Below are 17372 nucleotides of genomic sequence, written 5' to 3'. Positions count from 1 at the left end.
TCTTAAATAGTTAAAATAGCTCAGTAGTCTAAAGTTAAGGAAAGCATGCCACCTCTTTTGCTCAGGTGTTCCTGCCAGGTTGTCTGAAGGGCTGCACTCTACATCTGGGTCAGGTTAATGGTAGTGCTTTTCCCTGCCCTTTGGCTGGATCAAACCCTCTCCCTACAACACACCCACAGCCATAGCGCTGCAATCATAAATTCTCCTCCCAAGGAAATAACAGCAGGAGAAACATCAGGGTACCCTAAATCGTAACTTTACTGTCACCTTGATACCCAGAGAGCAAGGTAAAACAAGTTGAGGTTTTAACAGCAGCTGCTCTGGAGAAGTATTCCCATATTTACATGAAACGGAGCAGGACCACCAGCAATACCCTAAGAAGGAAAAAATGATATCTGTGTAATGAAATGCAGTGTAGTATGGCTACGACATGGCTACGACATTTCTGTAACACAAGTTTTTCCAGCCCTTGCAGCGAAAAAGGCTTGCTAGATTCTGCCCCTCTTGTCAGCCTCTGGCACTACCTGTTCTGGGAAGCTTTGTTTCATATTTGATCTTTTCTCCAGAAATCAAGCCTACAGGTGTGGATTTCACAGCATCTACAAGGAAAATAAGTACATGAAAATGAACAATATTAGGCCTGAAGTTGCACGCTGATTGTGGATAGTGAGAAAAGAGGTAGCTAGGATACCATAGACAGTAACACAAGGTTGACCACAGACCCATATTAGCCTGTGTCTTTCTGCAGAGTGGAGTACAGTCCCTGTGCCGTGTTGGCTGGGGAGCTGGCAGATGAAAAAACCACTAAGAGGCATCATGCTCTCTCCCACCATCCTGTCTTTAATGACCATGCATTCAACCCAGTGATCTGTGGCGGTGCATGATGCGAGATGGAACAGAATTGCTTCAAGTAATGTGGGTAATATCTGAGGTAGAGGGAATAGCTTAGATCAGTGTTTAAAATTTAATTTCCTAGGCATTTCAAATTATTCCTTACTTAACACTAATTTAATATTTAAATGTAAGTCTCTTCAGGGAAGGGGAGATGGAGGAAATGTAAGTGTGATGCCAAGAAAAAATGACTGGGTGGTTAGAATCAAACAGCTAATCTAGAAAGTTAAAGCAATATAGAAGACTGAGCTTCTGGCAGCTGTACTTATTGACTAAAGTGGAAAAATCACAGAGATGACTCTACTGTCTTGAAAGTTAACTGTTGAATTGAATGTGATAGACCTTATTGCTGACTTAGAAGATAGGGTAGTGTCACTACAAACCCAACCTGTATAATCCTCAATTTCTTAGTGACTGAGAGCTCCCAGCACATCATAGTCTCTGTTCTCATTAGAGCCTGTAGCAAAAACAGAAGGCAAACAGCAAGGGAAAAGGCTCTTCTAAAAAAAAGTAAGAGGCACAAAGCCAAAAATTCTTCCAGTTTTTCTAGTTATCATTGTTACAGAGATTTATTATCCCATCAAGAACTAATTGAAGAAGATTTGCCATTTTTCAGGTGTAAGGAACAACATAAATCAACCAGAACTAGTAAAACCATTCTGAATGAAAAAAAAAAAAATCCCTAATCATGCTGCTGAATGTGGGATATTGAAGAGAAAAGACTTAAAGGAAGTGAGAGAATGAGAGTACAGCCAAAAAAAAATTTAAACTAGTTTTCCCCCTGTTCCCTATGCAGGACCCATCAGAGAAACAGACTGCAGTGAGGAGTGTCATGAGTTGGTCCCCAGAGCTTGTAACATTAGTAGTAGTCACTCCATCGGGAAGGTGGATACAAAGGCTCAAATGTCATTTTCTATGTGGACAGTCGCACCTGTGCTGGTTTAATCCAAGAGAAGAAACTCATTCAAATTATCTCCGTAGTGGAGACATGCCTGGTGTTGCATGCAATACACAGAGCCTGGGGGAAGTTTGGACCCCAAAGCCAAATTCCACCACTCCCCCAGAAAACAAAATAAGCCCTAAAGAATGAAGAAGGCTCAACAATTCTGTAATCAAGCACTAGGAATGTGCTGCTGTGACATTGTTGGCAGTTGAGAGAAATGTTTCTTTTCCAAGCCGGGAGGAGCCTGTGCAACGCACAATGTCTGCTTCTGCTTTCTTCCTGTTCTGCTGGGCATCAGCAGTACGGACAGAACACCTTCTGTATCATACAGGCTTAGCGTTTATCTGTGAAAGCAGTGCTTTGTAGCAGGACCTTTCCTAACGCAAAAAAAAAAAAAAAAAACAAACCACACCAAAAAATCAACCCACATATTTTCAAGGGTGGCATTAAAATGTAACTGCAATTCTTCGTCATGTTGTCAGGAGAGTTGCTGTATTTTTAGAAACTAGGCAGCCAAAAATAGAAGAGTAGGTCTAATATTACTCTCCTCTCATGTCATATAAGCAATTACAAAACCAGTTTAATCAGATTTTTAAAACTTAAAAGCATTTTTTCTTTTCTTATTTTACACTGCCAATCTCCCAATTAAACTATAAATTGGAATATCTCTTGATAGAACAATGTACAATAGAATTTAAATTATATCCTATACCCTTTCAAAATTCACGAGAGTGAAATAATCATCTGCTAGACACTTTAAAGAACAGGAGTGCAAAAGAATTTATTTTTTAAAAAGGAAGGGGAGGAGAAAATCTCAGATTTAGTTTTTACCATCTCTATTCATAATTGTTTATGTTAGGTGCTCAAAGGTTTTGAAATACTAAGAACAAGAGGGGGAAATCAGGGCCGGGGGTGTGTGGAGGAGGTGAGGGGAAGCAGCAAATGTTTCAAACTAGAACTGCTGAGGGCAGAGTTTGGTCAGTTAATCTTGACGCAGTCAGATTCCCAGTCCTTTCTGGACATTGGTTTTCTAAGGTCATTTAGCAGCTGGTTTTAAAAAAAAGGCTTAAAGTACAACTGAATTTCAGTATTATGGCTACTACCATTATGTTTAAGAGGCAGATGCATGTTATCTTAGCGTCTCAGGTCATAAAAGAGCAAAAGTAGGCAAAGCCAGGAGATAAGGCAAAATCACTACTCTTGAAGTTCAGGGGGATCCTGAATTTCTAGACTGAGGCTTTCATTTTTCACTTACCGTCGTTTCTTAATTTTTTTTTTCTTTCTCATTTGGTATAGTGTGTAACTGTGTTTCAAGAAAGAAGAAACTGATGAAAAGTAAAATATTTTCTCAGAGCAACGAAAAGTTCCCATATAAAATGGCTCCGGGAAATGAGAAAAAAAATAAGATACAACAGTATATAAACTTTAAATGTGTCCTCCAAAAAGGAAGCAGAATCAATAGCCCAGGCAAAACAACTGACTCATTTGACGAGTTTTTCTCCTGTGTTCTAGGACATTCAGATGTGAAGGGATAAAAAAAAAAACTGTTTTCTTAAAAAAAGAAGATATGGGTTCTCATTGTGTTGGAACACGTGGCCTGGAGTGACAAAGGGAGAAACCAAGGTATCTTTTACTATTAAGTGAGAAGTAAATGTTTTAAGTTTTCTTTTGTAAATTAGAAGATAGTAATCTGGATTAATTATTACCCCTGCTAGCAGAAATAATTTGAGAAGTATTCCATAAGATGAGTTAATTAAACTTAACCACCAAACCACAGCCGATAAAAAGAGAAAACACAGATGAATAAAAATTTGGCAAGGTTAGAAAATGCACGATTAACATCTTGCTAAAAATGTTTAATATAGGGGATGCATCCAATATCGCTCAGGGATGGGAGGAAAAGACAAAGGAAGGTAACTGAAGCAATGCATTTCTGTAAAAAGCACACATTCAGCAAGACATTGGTGTTCTGGTGGGGAAATATAATCAAGTAGGAAAAAGCCTAAGAATATTTCAGTCCTTCTATAGAAAATAAAGTTTGACCCCAGTTTTTTCCTAAATTATAAGGTTAGTGAAGCTGGATCCTATGAAGTCTTGCGCTCTTGCCTTCTTAAAGTAGTTTTGTTGATGTGTCACCTAACTGGTAACTCGGACTTTTTCCAGCCAGGTCCAACACTGATCGCCAGCATGTTTCACAGTGGAGAGTTGCTAGGCTAAACAAAATAAAACATTAGGCAAATATTAGGACATTTACAGTTACTTTTTGTTTTCTTTCTAGTCTCTGTCTCACTTTGTGAAAACAACAAACACAGACAAGAAAAGTAATTAGGATGAAAATAACTCCATTGCCAAATAAACGTAATGGTGTCATAAAATCAAAGTATGCAAGGAAGATTCAGGTCAAGTGGAATTATAATGATGTAAAACCCAGGAGGAGAATTCAAGGCCTACTTGTAAACACGAGGGGAAAAACTATCGCTGTATTAAAGCATCCATCATTCCTTTCCTCTTCTCCACAGAAATAAGAATTTCCAGAGAATAACATATAATTATAGCTGTATATACAGCTCAGAGAGAATGGTTACTTTGTAATTCTTACAAAACAGATCTCTGATAAACAGTACTTTATTTGAAGCTGCATTTCTTTTTGTCTTTTGCCTCTAATGATTAATGTACCTGGGACCTGAGCAGCCGAAATCCCCTGAAATTATTTCCTTCTTTGTTTTCATAATGAAATATAGGCGTATATCTAGCATGTGTGCCTGCACACGCATGCATGTACCCATACACACAAAAGCCATTTTATATCCTATTTTGAGGACACAGACTTTGCCCTTTTTCTCATACTGAGACAGAAAAAGCTTTCAGGAAGATGTGAGTCTGGAAATAGGGCCGGGGAGGCCTGGCAGGGCAGGGACTGGTCCCGTGCATGCGAAGCCTGCCTTGGGGATGGCAGCTAAACTGCCCATGCAGGTGCCCCAAGCTCAAGGACTGTGGAGAAACTGCGTTGATCTTCTATTAATGCAATAGTCATCTCTGATCACTAAAACTGATTCTTACACACATCCTATTTTTTCACTTATTTTAATTTATTTTCAGGTGGATTGTCAGTTAGATACTGAATACTCTTATATGTTTAAATCTGTGGCAGAATTATCAAGCCGTGTCCTGATATACGTGCTCTCCCATACATTTTCAGAATAATCAGGTGCATTCACATTGCGATGCCATCAGAAAAATATTTTTGACAGGGACTCTTTCAGCCAACTCGCCTTGCTGTCCCAGAGACAGGTTCTGTGTCAGGTTGAACATTCCTCACATCTTTTTACAAGGGGACAATGACAGATTAAGCACACACTGAGAATAAGAGATGTTTCCAGGGGGGAGAAAAGGCCAGCTTTTTTCCTAGAAGGCAAGTGCTTAGGAAAACTACTGGGCTTTTTGTCAGCATGCTAACTCTTGATCCTAGCATGCAGCTGAAAAATGCGTTTGCTCGGCCCGCTGCAGCTGCACACGGGCAGCGTGATTGCAATGCTGTAGTGAAACAGAGGAGCTCCCAACATAGAGAAGTTGCTCTTTGGCCACTCATCTGTCTGCAGCAGTGATAAAGGACCTGCAAAAGGAAAATTGGGCATGTCCCATTTCACTGTGTAATATAAGCTCTTCACTGCATCCCTTTTGCTCCTATTGTAGTCAAGGCACAATTTTAGTAAGAAAGGCACTCACCAGAGCAGTGACGTCTTCACTTTAACTGTATAAATAGTGGCTTTGAACCAATATACTAAGTATTTCATGGTGAAATAAGAACCAAAACGGGTCATCTATAAAATACATGGACTGCTTTAAAAGGAATGCCAAATGCATTGAGCTTTGAGGACTGCAGCCCTGCGACAAAGCACAAGGTAGCGGTAACCTGTGCCATAAGGCACTGCATGATACTCCAGCAAGCACTTTAAAATCAGCCAAAATTTCTTCACCCAAATGGATAATGAGGATTCATACAGTACTTCGCCACACTGTTCATCAAATGTAGTGATTTTTATCAGTTCATAAACACACATCAGTTTGAACTTTACATTGCTGTCGACATAAGACCTAGATTAAAAATAAAGCATTCCAAGGCATGACAAGAGTCCAGATAAGCTGTGTTTATTTGGTGGCTGACAGGTACTGTAAATATCTGAGACAAAATGTCTACAATAGATTTTTAAAACATGAAACATTTTTTTAATGGATTCATTTCAGAAAACTTGTCAAGTAGAAACACAGATGGGGGTAGTTCTTGTAAACTCAGTAATACGAAGTAAAATACAGGAACTAAAACAATAATATTTGGCATTCTGGAAAAGCAAGTTTGAAGCCTGTCAAACATCGAACTAAATTAATAAATACCATAGCATGTGCTCCTATAGCATGCCACATTTATCTCCCCAGACAGGATTAACTGAATAATTCATAAGTGCTGTGGAATGGAGAATGAATGAGTTTCCTATACTAATTCTTGTAAAAGTGATTACCAGCATCTCATGGGGTTCCCAGTACTCCCCTTTACGCCATGAATGAATGCCCTACTTGAGTTTCATAAATGACCACTCATGATTGCTTTTTTCCTTCTGTGCCATCATTATGTATGGAACATAATAAGATCCCTGCAGCCAGCTAAGATTGTTTTTCTTTTTCTCTTGCAGTTTATATTATTTTCAAAAATGGTGCAGCATTACAATTGGCCATTTGTCTTCCATAGAAACAGAGGATTTTCATGCACAGGACTAAAATCAAACTCTCATTTTACAGAAAAAAAGCATGCTAAAGTTGTTGTTTGGGTCAGGGATTGTAAGGATAAGCTTCTGACCGCTTCTTTTACTCTCAGCTATATGTGCAAAGGCAGGGACTTCAACTGATAATACAAATTTCATTACCTGTCAAATGCAGTTTATAACAGGTGCGTTTTCAATGACAGCATTCCCATCCCCAGAATGATTTAATCACAAAGCCAAGGAAAGATAACACTTCTGTGCAGCCAACAAGAATCCAATTAGTGTTTGTGTCTCCTTGATTTTATCCTGGCTCTTCATGCACCAAAAAAAGGGATCCAGCTTTCGCAGCCTCTGTCTCAGCCTTGTGCAAGCAAACATTTCTTGAAGCAGTGGAGCTTTGCACTGACCGACACAGCTGGTACACGGGTACCATGCAGCGCGTTTGCATGACTCTTCAGCTTCCCCTTTAGACTGGGCCTGCGTCTATCTTTGCTTTCCATGGGTGGCCTGTGATCACACTGCCTGAATACATTTGACACCCTAACATGGCAATTGTAGCAGAGGCTACAGTTTTCTTTCCAGGTGGCAACAGGCAGTTCCCATTAAGAAGAGGAAGGCAGTAAGAATGAAAGTGATGGGAGCGAAGCTACTGGCCACACTCAACGGAGAGAACTGAGAGCAGGGGAGGGAGCCCGCAGGAACCTGAGCATGTTTCTGTTCCTCTCCGCTCCTTCCCTATGGGAGAAAGGAATCAGTTTCTTTTTATCACCACATTTTCTCTGGGAAAGGAAAGTAAGGCAAAGATCATGTGCTGAATGCTGAGTCTTTGCTTTGATTTACAAGCCCGTTGCAGTTCGTCTTTGATCACTGCATGCTGAGTAATGATTCAACGTTGCCAATCATTAGAGTCAACTCATCATCACAACTAAAACAGTTCTCCATAAATATACAGGAAATATTTAGTATGACTGTAAAACAATACATAATTTTATAAATTGTTATTTTTAAAACTTGTTTTAGTTAGTTTTCTACATTTGTCCCTTTACTAGAGAAGACTGAAAAATGAGTAATACTATTCATTTGTTCTGAACTAAGAATTTTATAAATGTTACCAAAAGCTATTATCAGCTACATTTTACTGGTAAAGAGACAATTGTGGAAATCACTGCAGGAAATGAGAGGCATTATCTGGAGCTAAATTCATGTCTGCTTTCTAGCTTAGTGAAGAAAACAAGTAAATAAAAAGGGGATGCTGTCAGTGGGATGCATGCTGCTCTTCCCTAACGGAGGGTGCAGCGCCTTGACTTTTCTCCCTCCCCTTTCCCAGAAAAGCATCCAGTTTAGCAAAAAATCATTTTCTTTCCTGTTTTTCTTGCATTTATCTTTGGTAAACTATACTTTCCCCTTAAATCAGCTCTGCATAGAGTTCCATTTGGTTCAAGACCGCTCGGTTCTCTGGGTCCTAAGCACACCGCAGCTGTGCCTGTATTGCTGAAATATAAATAGATTACCATCTCAGTGGGTTTTAAAGCCACAAATAAGCTTATTAAAATTGAGACATTGCACAAACCCCATTCAGTTCTATTAATTCTGATCTGTACATTCAGTGGCACTGAATTCAATTTATTCCAGAGCACTGCAGGGAAAAGTGACAGTCAAAGTGATCTCTCCGGACCTAAGTTTACAGCAAGTATTTCTCTGAGTAGGAATAGCCTCCTTTTCAGCAGACTAATGTTTGAGAATTAAAAGAATGTATAAAGCAATATTTTTTGGCTTAAAGGAAGCTAATCTTTATATCCTAACATGCATCAAATCAGCTTGGTAAGAGATACAAAATGAAAACTAGCATTGCTGAAGCTGATGGAGCTTTTGCAAGCTGACATTAGATGAACCAGTTAAACTTCACCCACGGTGAATATTATTCTGTATTTCAAAATCTGAATAATCTACTTTAATTTCCAAACATTTGATGTAACAATAAGTGATTTCACTTGGTAATCTACACTTTATGATCCTTTTCTCTCAGATAAACATTAGATTAGTCTCATGGTGTCTAAATAGATGTTGGTCCCTCTAGAGAACTAAAAGAGAAATGGAAATGGAACACTTAGAGAAAATGTTTTTTTCATTTCCCCTTCAATTTTCCTTTTCTAGGATAATAGAGCTTTTTGATTTCTCTGAAGTCTTAACCAACCTTCCACTATATTTGCAGATATCTGTTACAGATTTATTTATATTTAGCATTTTTCTTTGGCCAGCAGAATAGGCTATGATGCTGGATTAGTGCTTTATTCATAGTAGGATTTCAGATGAGTCACAGATATCTCTCTGCAGCAGCTGTTGCAGACCTTGTAATGCCATTAGGCTCTGACTCAGAGATGTTGCACTGGCGTATTGTGGCTTTAGTCTTAGTGATCTCTACAACACAGACGCCATTCAATGTAGATTATGGGAAAGTATCAATGAAATTTTGATGCAAAGCATATCCTGAAGGCATAATGCACACAATATGCACTTCACAAGTTTTGTGACCTTTTCAGAACTTACATGGAAAAACACTGCAGAAGATGAGGACATTCCACTTGCAGAAGTTTTTAACTGCTTCCTGTCAAAAAAGATTCACTTCCTACCTCACAGTAAAAACCCCAACATTTCCTAGCTCATGGTGAAAAAAAAAAAGACGACACTTCCTTGCTCACAGTAAAAAAACAAAACAAAGCAAAAAGAAAAAGAAACAATTCCTTACTGATGATTAAAAAAAATCCCACTTCCTTGCTCATGGTAAAAAGCTTCTGCAGACCCACTGAGGACCATTAATGTCCGTGAGAACTTTTAGACGTCCTGCTGAAAAACCACGCACTCATATTGCAGAAGAAAATAGGTCCCATGTGATACTAGAAATTGGATCAGGAGTTTAGCTGGATGTCTGCAGAGGATCGGAAAGCATCTTAACATATTCCCAACACTAGTATAAAAGCTACAGTTTCTGAGTTCTGGGGAAGAGTTATCATAAGCATAGACACAGATAACGCTTGGCATTTTCAGCTTCAATGCCAAGAACTCTGCTAAGCTTCCACCCTTGAGTGATGCCATCTGTACAGAAACATTAAGCCCGTCTTTACCTCTAAGTTCTCATATGTTAAACTGACACACTCAGCTAAATTTCTATTTAGAGCAGATAACCTGCCACACCTGGGAATAGGTACATAAAGTACAGCCGCTTGTCCTAAGTGCTCAGTAAGTAAGAGCTGCCATCATCTTGTTTCTGCCAAGTCATCCAGTCAAGTCATCCAGACAGCAGGCATTACTTTGGACTAATGGAAGATATATACCCGGCTCCTTGCACACCTTTCTAACACTCCACTTGCCAGTCAATGCTCATTTCATTTGATTTCATTCCACTGCCTTTATCTGAGTATATCTGGAATGAATCTGGCCTATTGAGATATAAACAAAGTAATAGAGTACATGCATACAGAGATTTAACAGACTGATCATGTAACAAGCTTCTGAAAAACAGAAATAGAACAGTACATAGTTGTTATAGTGTGAAGATACATAAATAAAAAGAGAGGAGAGGAGAATCAGCTAAATCATTTGTTACACTGTTGATTACCCAGGCTGACAGATATTTTTTGGCATGTCAAACATCTCAAAAATAAAACATGAATTCTCACCTCCCTAACACAGAAGAATGGGCATCTGTCATGTTACATTCACTCGATCTAAGCTTTTCAGAGACTCTTACCATGCTGCACGCTTTCATTTTGCAATGAACCAGCACAAGGGCATTATTTTGTTTAAAGGTCATGCAAAGCATTAGCTGAGTACAGTCTTTAAGAAAACTATTTCATAAATGCACATGGTTAGAACATTTCATAAGGGCCCAGTGTTGCAAGGTTTTGAGTACATGAGCAATGACCTCATTCCCCAGATTTGTCCGTATTTATCACCTACGTAAAAGAGAATACACGTTGTGAATGCTTACAAATACATCCACATGACAGATAAGTCTATCAAAGAGATAGATCAAAATAATGTTATTCTATAATGGTAAATATTACCTCTGGGCAAGTAGGTATACGCTAGATCCAGTGTGTGCAAACAAATGGGTATAGTTAAACTGTAAGTGGGATGTTTTAGTTCCTTACATTGGCTGTTCAAAAGCTCCTAAAACAAAATACATCAGAATCTTCTTTTTTAAATGTGTTATGGCTGCCTTTCTATCTAGGTAGTCTTATAGCTCTCTCCACTGTGATACTGCAGAGCTAAATGAATGCTGAAGACAGACTTTATTGTATTAGAAAGTAAAATACCATGTCATGTACATCCAACATAGGCTATACATAATTATATTCTTCATTTAGTAATAACATTCTTTTAAAGATTACAAGAGAATGCCCTTCTGCCCTTCATCTTTTTTTAATTGCCCCACACTACTTTGCTCTAGAGAGGACAGAAAGAAAACGGATAATGCAATAGGTCAGATCATTGCAGAATAACACTGATTTGTATCATAACATTATTTGGGACTGTGCTTTTTAGTCAGAAGCATGTTTTGGGTTTGTATTTTATTGACTAGATGATAGTAACCTGACGGTTTTAAAACTACCAAAAAAAATCTGGGCGGTATCCTTTCACTCCTGAGGTCAACAGCAAAAATGACAGTCATGTTCAGCATATCTAGGATCTCTTTCTGAGCTTTTCTTTTTACTGAAAGATGTGGAAGATGTCAAAAGAAAGTTTTCACAAAAGCAGTATGAAAACAAAACTTATTTGGGAACTCAGGAAAAGTGGTTTTTGATCAAAGTTTAAACAGGGCAGTGTTTCATGCGTGCGTTAAAGCCTGTACGGTTCAATGGGCAGCCCGAATGCTGTGACTTCTAACTTGTGACAAACTGGCTCTGTAACCTTTACAGTGAAACTTCCTATATTTTTAAAGGCATTCTAGAACCAAAGATAAAAAAATCCATCATGCAGGTTATTTTCATTTTTCATTAAAACTATCAGATTTAAATCTAAACCACCCAATGTCTTTGTTATTAAAGTTATTCTTTTACAGATGGACTAACATACACCTGGAATCACTTGCTGAATTGTGCAGTAAACTCCATAGTATCCTGACAGTCATGAGTTTCAAACCTTACCTGTTGCCCGAGTTGTTAGACATCTGGTTATTACCCAAACAGTCCAAGAGCCGAGACTCTTAACGAAGAACTAGGACAAGCACCCACCCTGGTGTCAAACACCAGACGTTTGTCCATGAGTCTGTAGAGAACATGAGCTTCTTGATGTCCTAGAAGAGGTGTACTTTGGTAGCTAAAGACACTTTATCTATTGTTTTAACTCCCAGGCCAGACTTCTCTTCCTTTGTTTTGTACAACGTTCCCTTTCTTCTGCCTTCCCTACCCACAACTACCTCCCGACTCCAGTCCTCAATGCTGCAGTCACACTTCATCCTCCTTGAATCATAGAATCATAGAATCATTAAGGTTGGAAAAGACCTCTAAGACCATCGAGTCCAACCGTCAACCCAACACCACCATGCCCACTACACCATGTCCCTTGGCACACAACTGTCTCCAGAAGTGACACTGAAAAGCACAGGAAATTTAATTTTTTTCTTGGTTGAATGTTAATCTAGTAATGGCCCTCCTGATACTGAGGAAGACACTGGGAAGAGCCATTACAGAAGGCAATCCTGCTCTCTCCCTCTAGTCCTGGGACAGAATATATCCGGCAAACTGTGTAACCTTCAGAGATTTGGCTGTCAAACGCTGACTGCACTGAGAATCTGCAAGCTCAGATTTTCGGAGTCATGACTTGCCCAGTTTCTATTGACTTCATTTTCAATTTCTTCTGAGCAATGTCATAAAGCATTTCTCTGACGATCAGGTAGATCACCTCCATCTCTGCAAAGGCTCACCAGTTTCTCAACTAAACGATGAGTTAATATTTAACATAGGAGTTCCCCACCACACACTATTTTCTGTCTCTTACAAGACTTTCTGATATTTGGGTGCAGTGAAATCAGGGAGAGACAAGAAGGCATGGAGATTTCTTCCCAAGCTCAAATCTGCTACACTGCAGGATAACAGATAGTGCACGTTGTACTGCCCTACTACTACAAAGAGAGTGACACTTGATTGCTCTCTTCAAAACATGGAGCTGACTCATGCACTATATTGCTTTGTTTAACAGAATCTATTCTGCTTTGGGTGGGTTTCAGATTGATGATCCATTTTTGGTTTATGATTTCCTTCTCTTTACTAACATTTCAACATTCCTGCTACTGTAGCCCCTGGTGGTAGCTATATCAATAGATATTTAAATCTCTTTTAAGTGAGATTAGTGCTTCTTGTAAGTGACTGCCTGGAAAACTGAAAGCATTTATTTTGGCAGAGCTTCTCCCTGTTCTCCCTCCTTGTTCTCCCAGAAACATGTATCTAATTGGATATGAGTATTTTAACAATGCTATCAGAAAAGCATCTGCAGCTGTTTTAAATTTAAACTTCAGGGGCCTCGTTCACCGTCCAGTTATTCCATATTTACAGTGTCATAACATCTTTAAAATTGAAAGTGTTAAAGCCAGCATAAAATGGAGGAAAGCAGCAGTGAATTATACTATTGCTATCAATGTCAAGCCATATAACTTAAATTTGCACCAATTTCTTAAAGTGAAAGTAATCACTGAACAGCAGGATTAAATGGTCATGCTGTATAATTAAGACCTGTGTACACCACTTGCCATTACCCTTTTAGCATTTTCTTACATAGTTTGCCCTCACAGAAGAAACTAATCTAATATAAACATCTGCATTTTTTTTTCTCTTCTGTGGTTTTAATCTAGTATTTGCTTAAGCGTATGATTAGCCACAAAGAGGCCATCTGGTGGGCCACGCTCTTCCTGATCCGTTTTCTTTATGTGCCAACACTGCTTGCTGCTGTGCCATTTTCCTTACGTGACAAACCTGCTCGCCACAATACTATACTGAAACTACCAGCATGACTGTTTCAGCTTCTGTCTGCTGAGCAGTGGGTGCTTGTGTGTTTGTCACAGCTTCACAAACATCAAGGGATGCCTGCAGAACGCTACGATAGTCTTGAACTCACTGTGAACGCCAAGTAGTCTGGCAAGAGATCAAACCTTTGCCTTGTTTTCTGGCAGAGTTTTTCATTTCAGGCATGATGTTCTTCCTCCTCATATTTTCTATAGCTGTGAGTGACTGTCAAGAGAGTCACACACAGACCTGGACTTTCACATTCTCGTTTAGCTGTCTGCTTTTTTATGACTGTGCTCTTCCTGTTTATCCTCTTGTAGCATAAAGGTCCTATGGGTACAGCAGCGAGGTACTGGCAATGCTGTAAGAAACCGTCTCTACTGTGGACCTGTATCCACTGCTTAAGACCACGGAAGCCCAAGATGATGATCACTTCAGCCCAGTCTTGCATGGTATTGAACATCTCCTGTAAAAAGCTAAGCACTATTGTTAGCACTATTACTGAGGCCAGGACCCCACTGTAGTGGGGCTGGCACTACTCAAATGAATATCAGGAGAGAAACTTTCCTGAAAACAGCTCAAATCTCAAAGAAATGGAATTAAAGCAGCCAGCAAGTGCTTATCCAAGGTCACACAACAGGTCCCTTTTGGCACACTTGGGAAGAGAATATAGGTATCACACTTTTTCACACACTGTAAAGGTAATAGTATAACTAAATATGCAATCCCCAAACATGCATCTCTTGCTATATCATAAAGTTACCCTAAAATCCATTCAAAAGATAAAAGAAAGCTTCCAAATTTGAGAATTTGGAAGTCATGTGTGACAACTCCTATAGATGTATGTGGCACAATCAAGACAGCAGAGGTCCCCAAGGATGTCTTCTCGCATAGCCTCTCTCTCTGTCTATATCCATCCCATCATTCTTATGTGCGAATTGAGTTATGGGAAAGCCTATTTTGGGAAAAGATAAAGAATAACTTCTCTTCCCTCCACATGTTAAAAAAAAAAAGGTATGATGCCCATGATGCCCACCTTCTTCTCAGAAAAGGATAATGAGGTAGATATGAAGAAGTACTGATACATTCACTTTTGTTGACCAGAAGGAATGTTCCTGGTGGCACATTTAATAGTATCTGTACTGTCTTTCCAAGGCCAAGCTACAAAACAGACCAGAACAGACCATAACTGCATTGCACCATTGTGGATACGTGTAGGTTGGCTGCTTCCAACTACCACAGTTCCTTTTAGCAAGTGAGATCATGTCTTTTCAGGAACTAGCATGCATGATGTGGGTTGTTTGATGCTGCCACAAGGTGTTACAGGATGCACACCAGAGAACTTGTCCTTGCGGATTTCCATTGCAAGCAACCGTGAGTTTGTGTCAATGCTATGGAATCATGTATCCCTAAATCTTTTTCCTCCAGTGCCCTGAATGTGAATCTAAGAGTTTATAAAGGAAATTTGAGTAAAGGACATTTAGGCTCAGGTGTAGAGCTGGGTCCACAAGGAAAAGGATATATAGATGTAGCCTCTATTTGTTACACTCTGGATCTGCTTTGTTTTTATTTGTCTGGGGTTTTTTGCTTTCCTATCCTTTGTTTATGCACTCAGGCACTGCTACAGCAGCTGGGTGAGAAGCTAACAGGAATGCCTTCACGGGTTTCTATAAATCAGCCTTGAGGTTGAATTATCTGATGTGTTTTGTGGTATGTTCTATATGTCTAAATATCCAATTCAGGTGTTTGAGGTTTCTTTTATTAACATGTCTTGCCTCAGGGAAGGAGAAGTTTTGTCTTTCATAATCACAAAGGATACACGCAATATAAATGTACACTGGCTTGTACAGATCAAACACATTCTATAATGAAAACTTCACAGCCTGTTTCCACAGGTGATCTATTTTTAAGCCAGAGAGATGGGGTACAGAACAGTTAAGGGCAAAGCATCATCACATAAACAACAGCAAGTAGAAGACAAATAATTATTCATATCTTGCAGTGAGATACTGATAAGTGAACATTGGACAGACTTTGCTGGCTTACAGAGTATAGGCTAGTTGATTTATTTGATGTCACATTTGGGCAAACAAAAGATTTGTTGGTTTCTGTTAAACCACACAGAGAACTGTCAGGAATTTCACTGTAGTACTTGAAATAACAGCAAAGAAAAGTCAAATAATTTAAATAAACTTGCTTTGGAGGTATATTTATCTGAGAAGATTAAATAAACCTAATATGAGAGATTTCAAAGTTTAGAAAATAACAATGAGTTAACATATAATTTCGTAAATAAGATATCTTGTCACCATTTTAATGGCTTCAGGTAGAATTTCAAAGAACTTTATCTGATCTGCTTATAGAATAGATAGCAGAAGCTTATGCTTAGACATACACACAATGGATTTAAAAATTAGTACACAAAGCCTGCAAGTGTTATCCTTTCAGAGGGTCAAAGAAGGTAAAGAAGGCAAGAATGTGCTTTTGCTCCTTTGAGCACTGCACTGGTTTAGTCGTCAGCAATACCATACATAGTCTCCTAGCTGATAGGCAAATTATAGACTCATCTGAGCTAAAATGTTTGCTTCCCTGTACCTTTTTAAATTTTAGATGTAGCTATTTATAAAATTTCATTAGAAACTTCCCATGCTATGGGAGCATTTTATATATTAAACTACAAAGGTATTGGTTAAAATATTATGAGAGTTTGAGATTAATTGCACAGCCTTCAGTTGCTGCAATATCTTATAAAGCAGAAAAAGACATATGTCAGAAATCCTTTCCAGAGAACTCTGGAAAAGAAGCAGCAGTTACAGTATTAATTTTCCTTTCCACTATTGTATGAAACCTGGCCACCTGTTTTCCGGCAGTATATCACAACGGAAAATTGCATCACTTCATATAGATTAATAGCATTACCGGAAAAATCTAGATTAAATTTTTATATATGTCAAGTTTGTGAAAACTTCAATCCTGCAGACTTCGTTTTCCCTGTTTATACACGCATTCATTTTAAAGAGAATATTTTTTACTGGGAGGCTACTACAATGGACAGTTGTTATATTGTAAATAATGGAAATTTCTAGCTTTAAAGTTCTAATAAAACAAGTGTTTATACCGTTTGCAAGAACAGATTTCAGTCGGGTAAGTAGTCTATACCACTGAAGGCCATTAGAGATGAACTGGTGAGATAAGAATGCCTCATCATAGCTCAGTCTAATCCATAAAAATATGAAGTAGTATATGTGATATTTTTGACATATGAATAGAATTGTAATCAAGGCCTTTCACAATTTTCTTTTACTAGCTCAACATTTCAGCTGTCATTGCAAGGCTTTTTCTCCATCTGAAATAGCTTGTTCTTCTCTGCGGATATGCAATTTTTCTGTTAAAAAAAGAAGTTTCTGCCCTCTTTCATGCCAAAAGGTAGTATCTGCTAATAAATTAATGCTAATAAATTGCTATCGGAGCTTCAATATACTCTGGTAGCTATAATTGCTACCAGAGCTTCAACATATTTCAAAATACACATTGAAATCAAAAAGGATGCTCAGTTTAGAGTGTCATCTAATCTCCAAAGCATAATATAGGCATACTGTTTAACTTACACCTTCGCTGGAAAGCTGACTGGCTTGCTTCCATTTTGCAGCCCTGTCGTGCACATTCCAAACAAGTGATGATCCAGAAACAAATATTGGATTCCTTAAATATAGAGCATACTCTCAAGTGTGTAAACTGAGCATACTCTCAGCTTAAAAAGCTGCAGAAGCCTTTTCTGAC

This window comes from Calonectris borealis, chromosome 4 (genome assembly GCF_964195595.1).
Source record: "Calonectris borealis chromosome 4, bCalBor7.hap1.2, whole genome shotgun sequence".
Classification (NCBI taxonomy): domain Eukaryota; kingdom Metazoa; phylum Chordata; class Aves; order Procellariiformes; family Procellariidae; genus Calonectris; species Calonectris borealis.
This window is presented reverse-complemented; position numbering follows the sequence as displayed.